This window comes from Mobula birostris, chromosome 8 (assembly GCF_030028105.1).
Source record: "Mobula birostris isolate sMobBir1 chromosome 8, sMobBir1.hap1, whole genome shotgun sequence".
NCBI classification, from domain to species: Eukaryota; Metazoa; Chordata; class Chondrichthyes; order Myliobatiformes; family Myliobatidae; genus Mobula; species Mobula birostris.
The window spans coordinates 130,007,522-130,014,879 of record NC_092377.1 but is presented as its reverse complement, the minus strand read 5'-3'; positions in this window follow the sequence as shown (position 1 = coordinate 130,014,879).

The following is a 7,358-nucleotide window of genomic DNA, read 5'->3' as shown; positions in this document are numbered from 1 at the left end:
ATCCCGAGCTCTCCGTTACACACCTTTTCAACTCCGTGCCCCGATCCTACATCGACCTGTCCGTCCTCCGACATCTTCACCACCTGCGTCAGGCCCACCGGCGTATTGTGTATAGGTTGGAAGGATGAACTTTGCCATTTTAAAGCATCACGGAACTGTTCCCACAACCTATGGACTCACTTTCAAGACCCTTCACAGCATATAATCGATATTTATTGCTTATTTATTTATTATTAATATTATTGTTTTTTTCCTTTTGTATATGCGCAGTTATCTTTTGCGAATTGATTGTCCGCTCTGTTGGGTGCGATCCTGCATTGATTCTGTTATGGTTATTAGATTTATTGAATCTCAGGGTTATACAGTATATGGTAAAGCAAATGCACTTTGATGATAAAATTTCTTTGAATTTTTAAAGTGAAATTTGAGTTGATTGTCAGATGAACAAGTCCATGTGTGCGCAAGTGCAATAGTAAACGTACTTGTAGCTGCATTACAGACACAGAGCATCAGAGACACAACATTAACAAGAAGAAAAAAAAACAGAAATTAAATATAAATTATGCACAATTGTTGCAAGAAAGAGCAGAAACAGAACAAAACAGCGAAGTCCTTTGTGGTTCTAGTGTTAGTATACTGAGGTAGTGATTAGGGGTGTGCGGATGGTTCAAGAACCGAATAGTTGGTTAAAGGGAAGTAACTGTTCCTGACCTGGTGGTGTGGGACTTCAGGCTTCTGTACCTCCTGCCAGTGGGAGCTGTAAGAAGATGGCATGGCCTAGACCAGGTGGTGAGGATACTTAATGATAGCTATTAATAAAACATGGCAGGAGAAGTAGGCCATTCAGCCCATCGAATTTGCATCAATCTATGATAGCTGATTCGTTTTGTTGCCTTCTTCATGCAATATCTCCTGTGGAAACAACTGATGGTGCAGTGGGATGTGCCGCTGATATACTGAGCTGAGTCCTCCTTTCTCCGCAGGTACATGAGCTTGAAGCCCATGCACCGCCAGGTCCAGGAACAGCTCCTTCCCGTCAACCTTTTGCTTCTTGAACCAACCAGAACAACCCTAATCACTGCCTCAGTACAGCAACAGGAGTAGCATTTTGTGCTACAATTGGACTCTTATTTTCGTTTTGTGTTTTTTTTTGTAAAATTATGGTTATGTATAAATTCATGTTTTCCTTGTGAATGTTGTCTATCTGATGCTCTGCATGTGTGATGCTGTTGCAAGCAAGTTTTATTTTGCACCAGTGCACACGTGTACTTGTGCACCTGACAATAAACTTGACCGTGACCGGCACTACTGAGGGTTTGAATTGCCATTCTAGGCCATTTCCCTTTCATGCTTGGCTGCAGGTGACACGAGCTGTAATTTCCACATCGAACCCAAGAAGAATTGATTCTAGTTAACGCCCTGATCTCAGTTTTGTGAATCCCATATCAAAACACACTATCCAGACAAACCAGCAACAACAATTATAACCATATTTGCTGCAAACATGCTAATCGTGTTTGCCCATATTATACTCGGTACTCCTGTACAAGATGGTACAAACAGTTGTACAGGTGTCCATAAGTCAATAATAATGTTTATTTATTTACTTAGAGATAAAGTGTGGAACAGGCCCTTCCAGCCCTACAAGCCAAACATCAAACCTAGCCTAATCACGGGACAATTTGCCGGTTAGTAGGTTAATGACTAATTAACCTACTAACCCGTACTCATTTTTGGGCTGTGGGAGAAAACTGGAGCGCCTGGAGGAATCCCACACACACAGGGAGAACGTACAAACTCCTTTTCGAGGATGCCGTAATTGAACTCTGAACTCCGACACCCTGAGCTGTAATAGCATCGGGCTAACCATAAACTACCATGGCAAGAGTTAAAAGCACACAAAATCACTCCACATGATAACTGTACATAAAACATAAAGCATAAAACATTACAGCCCTTTGGCCCACAATGTTCTGCCAAACTAACTAAACTAACTAACTTCCTCTGTCCGCCAGAGAAAGCAGGATCTCCCAGTGGCCACACATTTTAATTCCACGTCCCATTCCAATTCTGATATGCCAATCCATGGCTTCCTTTACTGCCAAGATGAAGCCACACTCAGGTTGGAGGAACAAAACCTTCTATTCCGACTGGGTAGCCTCCAACCTGATGGCAAGAAAATTGACTTCTCTAACTTCCATTAAAGCCCCTCCTCCCCTACTTACCCCATTCCTTATTTATTTATTTATCTATCTGTCTGTCTATTTATGTATTTATTTGTAGTTCGTTTGTTTGTTTGTTTGTTTATTTATTATTTTTTTCCTTTTTTCTCTCTCTCTGTCCCTCTCACAATAACTCCTTGCCTGCTCTCCATCTTCCTCTGGTGCTCCCCTCCCCCTTTCTCTCTCCCTAGGCCTCCCGTCCCATGATCCTCTTCCTTCTCCAGCCTTGTATTCCTTTTACCAATCAACTTTCTAGCTCTTAGTTTCATCCCTCCCCCTCCTGTCTTCTCCTATCATTTCGGACCTCCCCTCCCGCTCCCACTTTCGAATCCTTTACTATCTCTTCTTTCAGTTAGTCCTGACAAAGGGTCTCGGCCGGAAACGTCGACTGTACTTTTTCCTGTAGATGCTGCCTGGCCTGCTGCGTTCCACCAGCATTTTGTGTGTGCTGCTTGAATTTCCAGCATCTGCAGATTTCCTCGTAAATTAATCCCTTCTGTCTGCACAATGTCGATATCCCTCTATTCCCTGCACATTCATGTGCTTAGCTAAGTCTCTTAAACACCTCTATCATATCTGCCTCCACCATCACCTCAGGCAGCACATTACAGGCATCCACCACTCTCTGTGCAAGAAAACTTGTCCTGCACATCTCCATTGAACTGCCCCCTCCCACATCCTCTAGTATTAGATACCATCTCTCTAATCTATGCCTCTCATAATCTTATAAACCTCTTTCAGATCTCCCCTCAGCCTTTGCCTCTCCAGAGGAAACAACACAAGTTTGTCCAACCTCTCTAAACCAGGCAGCATCCTGGTGAACCTCTTCTGCACTCTCTCCAAAACCCCTACATCCTTCCAGTTTATGGGTGACCATAACTAAATGCAATACCCCAATTGCGACCTAACTAGAGTATTATAAGGCTGTAACGTAACTTCCTGGCGCTTGAACTGAATGCATTGACTAAAATGGACGGCACAGATTGGAGGGGCCAAAGAGCCTCTCCCTATGCAGGAAAAGAGTACTGACACTTCTGGGCAGACATGTATTATATAGAAGATAGAATCAAAGAAAGAGAGATAGATAAAGATTATGTGAACCTGGTGACGCAAGTGGACAGTGAAAAGGGCGTTTGGTATTCTGGTCAGAGCAAAAGGAAGAAGAGCTGGAACGTTATGTTACATTTGGACAAGACATCAGCGAGACTGCACGAAGTACTGTATTAGGTTCTGGTCGACCAACTACAGGGAGGATGTTACTGGTACTGGAGGGCTTGAGTTATAGAGAGAGGATAGATTGACTGGGACTGTTTTCAATGGAGGAAAGGAAGATGAGGAGTAACAGTCTCACAGCCTCAGTAAAGAAACTTTGAACAAGGTGGGTGGAACCGTGCATGTTCCGAGCCTACACTAGTATCACTCCCGAACTCTTCCTACACTACATCGACAACTGCATTGATGCTGCCTCCTGCATCAATGCTGAGCCCATCGACTTCATCAACTCCCACCCTGCCCTCAAATCTATCTGGTCCATTTCGGACATCTCCCTCCCTTTTCTCGATCTGTCTGTCTCTGTCTCTGGACACTGTCTATCTATTGCTATCTTTAAAACACTCCTGACTCTCACAGCTACCTGGACTATGCCTCTTCCCACCCTGTCACTTGTCTTCCTCTGTCTCCACCGCATCTGCTCTCAGGAAGTGGCTTTTTTATTCCAGAACTAATGAGGTGTCCGCCTTCTTCAAGAAAAGAGTCTTTCTTTCCTCCACCACCAATGGTGCTCTCACTTGTATCTCTTCCATTTTGCGCACGTTTGCCCTCACCCTATTCTCCCACCGCCACACCAGTGAAAGGGACCTTGTCCTCACCTACCACCCCACCAGCCTCCGCATGCGGCAAGGAATTCTCTGTAACTTCCACCATCTCCAACGGGGTCCCGCTACCAGCACATCTTTCCCTCCCCTTCCACTTTCTGCTTTCCTACATGACTCCATTGTCCACTTGTCCCTCCCCATCGATCTCCCTCCTGGAACTTATCCCTGCAAACGTACAAGTGCCACACCTAGTCCTATACCACCTTCCTCACTACTCTTAAGGGCCCCAAACAGTCCTTCCAGGTGAGGCGACACTTCACCTGTGAGTCTGCTGAGGTGTTCAACTGTATCTGGTACTCCCAGTGTGGCCTCTTCTATATTGGTGAGACCTGATACAGATTGGGAGATCACTTCACTGAGTACCTACACTCCATCTATCAGAATAAGCAGGATCGCCCGGTAGCCACCCATTTCAATTACACTTCCCAATCCCATTCTAACATGTCAGTCCATGACCTCCTCTTCTACCGCAATGAGGCCACACTCAGATTGGAGGAACAAGACCTTATATTTCATCAGGGTAGCCTCCAACCTGATGGCATCAATTTCTCGAACTTACTCCCTCTCCTTCACAATTTCTCATTCTTGTCTCCCACTCTGATCCTATCTGTTTACGTGCCCATTGCCTCCCTCTGGAGCTTCTTCCTGTTCCCTTTCTGCCATGGTCTTTTACCCTCTCTTATCAGATTCCCCCGCCTCCAGTCCTTTATCTCTTTCACCAATCAACTTCCCAGCTCTTTACTTCACCCCCTCTCCATCTCCTGGTTTCACCTATCACCTACCACCTTGTATTCTCCATCCCCACCCCCCTTGCCAGCCTTCTTATTCTGACTTTCCGTATCTTTTTCCAGTCCTGTTGAAGGGTCTCTGCCCAAAACGTCGACTGGTTACTGTTTTCCATAGATGCTGCCTGGCCTGTTGAGTTTCCCCACATTTTGTGTGCATTGCATTGAACAAGATGGCACTTTATGGAGTGACAAAGGTTAAGGGACAACTTGATAGAGGTGTATAGAATTATGAGAGGCATAGATCGAACGGAGAGTCAACATGTTTTTTTCCCAGGTCAGCAGTGGCCAATACCTAAATGGAGATGTACAGCGTAAGGTTTCTTATACATGTTGAAGGTCAGTGTTGGAAAGTTTGGCGGGATATCGGTGGTAGGTATTCTACACAAAGTAGTGGGTGTGTGGAATGCAGTGCCTGGGGTGGTGGTAGAGGCAGGTACATTGGGGACATTTAAGAAAATCTGAGATAGGCACATGAATGATAGAAAACTGCCGCGTTGTGGACTGTACAGGAGGGAAGGGATCGATGGAATGTGGAGTGGGTTTATACGGGTCACTCAATATCATGGGAAGAAGGGCCTTTGCTGTGATGTACTGTTCTGTGTTCTACAATCAAATATACCAGCCATTCTCGACATTCTTTCTTCTCCCCTCTCCCATTGGGCCAAAGGCACAAAAGCCTGAAAGCATGTACCACCAGGCTCAAGGACAGCTTCTACCCCATGGTGATAAGACTATTAAATGGTTCCCTAGTGCAATAAGATGGACCCTGAACCTCACAATCTACCTCGTTATGATCTTGTCTACCAGCACTGCATTTTCTTCGTAAATGTAACACCTTATTCTTTCTTCATGCACCATTGCAATGAAATGATCTGTGTGGATGGCATGCAAAACAAAGTTTTTCATTTTATCAGGGCACACGTGACATTAATTAACCAATACACATTACAGGGTTTATAGATAGGACTCACAGTTGTGTTCCTCAGGGTAGAGGAATACAAAACTAGAGGGCAAAGGTTGAGATTTAAAGGGGATGTTTTTCAGAGAGGGTGCGAGTATATGGAATTAGCTGCCAAATGAACTAGAATTGGAATATTATTGTCACATGTATCGAGATGTATCTTGCGTAAAGCCCACGCAGAGCAGACCATGAAACGGTGTCTTGAGGTGGAACGAAAGAGAGTGGTCACTGAATGCAGAACCAAGTGTAACAGCCACAGAGAAGCACAGTGCAGACAATAAGGTTGTGTGCCATGAGGAGAAGAGATTGTGAGGCTAAGAGTCCCTTTTATTGCACTAAGGAACCATTTAATGGTTTCATAACAGTGGAGTAGAAGCTGTCGTTGAGCGAGGTGGTACATGTTTTCAGGTATTTGGGTCTTCTTCCCAATGGGAGTGGGGAGAACAGAGAACATCTGGGGTGGCTGGGGTCTTTGATTACACTGGCTGCTCCTTATGTCATATTCAAGAATAATTGTAACGCTGCCTTTTACTGCAATGGTGAACTCAGTGTTGCTGTGGTTTTACAGGCGATTTGTTTTACCCATTTGGTAACAGTAGTGGCGATATCACCACTCCGGTCAGAGATGATGGAAGCTCCCCAAGCATAACCATTTCAACATCGTTCCCATTCTTTGAAAGATCCTACAACTCCTTGTATGTAAGTGCACTGGTGGGTTTTGGGATGAGGCAGCTTCTCCCTGGTGAGGCATAGATGGAGTCGACCAGACAGTGTCTATTCCCCAGGGTAGAGGGCCTGTTTCTAAAGCGAGAAGGGGAAGTTTCATGGGAGATGTGGGGGCAAATGTTTTACACACAGAGTAGTGGGTGGATGGAAGGTGTTGCCAGGAATGGTAGTGGAGGCAAATATGTAAAGGCATTTAAGTGGCTCCTAGATAGGTAGATAATTGTGCAGAGAATGGAAAGATATGGGTATTGTCTTGGCAGGTAGGTTTACTTTAGTTAGGCATTAAGTTAACAATTTAATTAGTTCAGCACAGCCACAGGGTTGGTGTTGGGATTGCTTCTTTTCATATCTGTCAATGATTAATATAATGGAATTGTCGGCTTTGTAGCCAAAACTGAGGATGATATAAGGTTAGGTGGAGTGGTCGGTGGTGTTGAGAAAGCGGGAGTCTGCAGAAGGATTTAAATAATATCGGAGAATGGACGAAGAAAAGACAATTGCAATATCGCATTGGGAAGTGCATGGTTATGCACTTTGGTAGAAGGAATAAAAACATAGACTATTTTCTAAGTGGGGAGAAAAATCAGAAATCAGAACTGCAAAGACACCTGGGAGTGCTTGTGCAGGATTCCTTAAAGGTTAACTTGTAAATTGAGTCATTTGCGAGGAAGGCAAATGCAATATTAACATTCATTTCGAGAGGACGAGAATATAAGAGTAAGTGTTTAATACTGAGGCTTTATAAGACATTTTTCAGACTGCATTTGGAGCACTGTGAGCAGTTTTT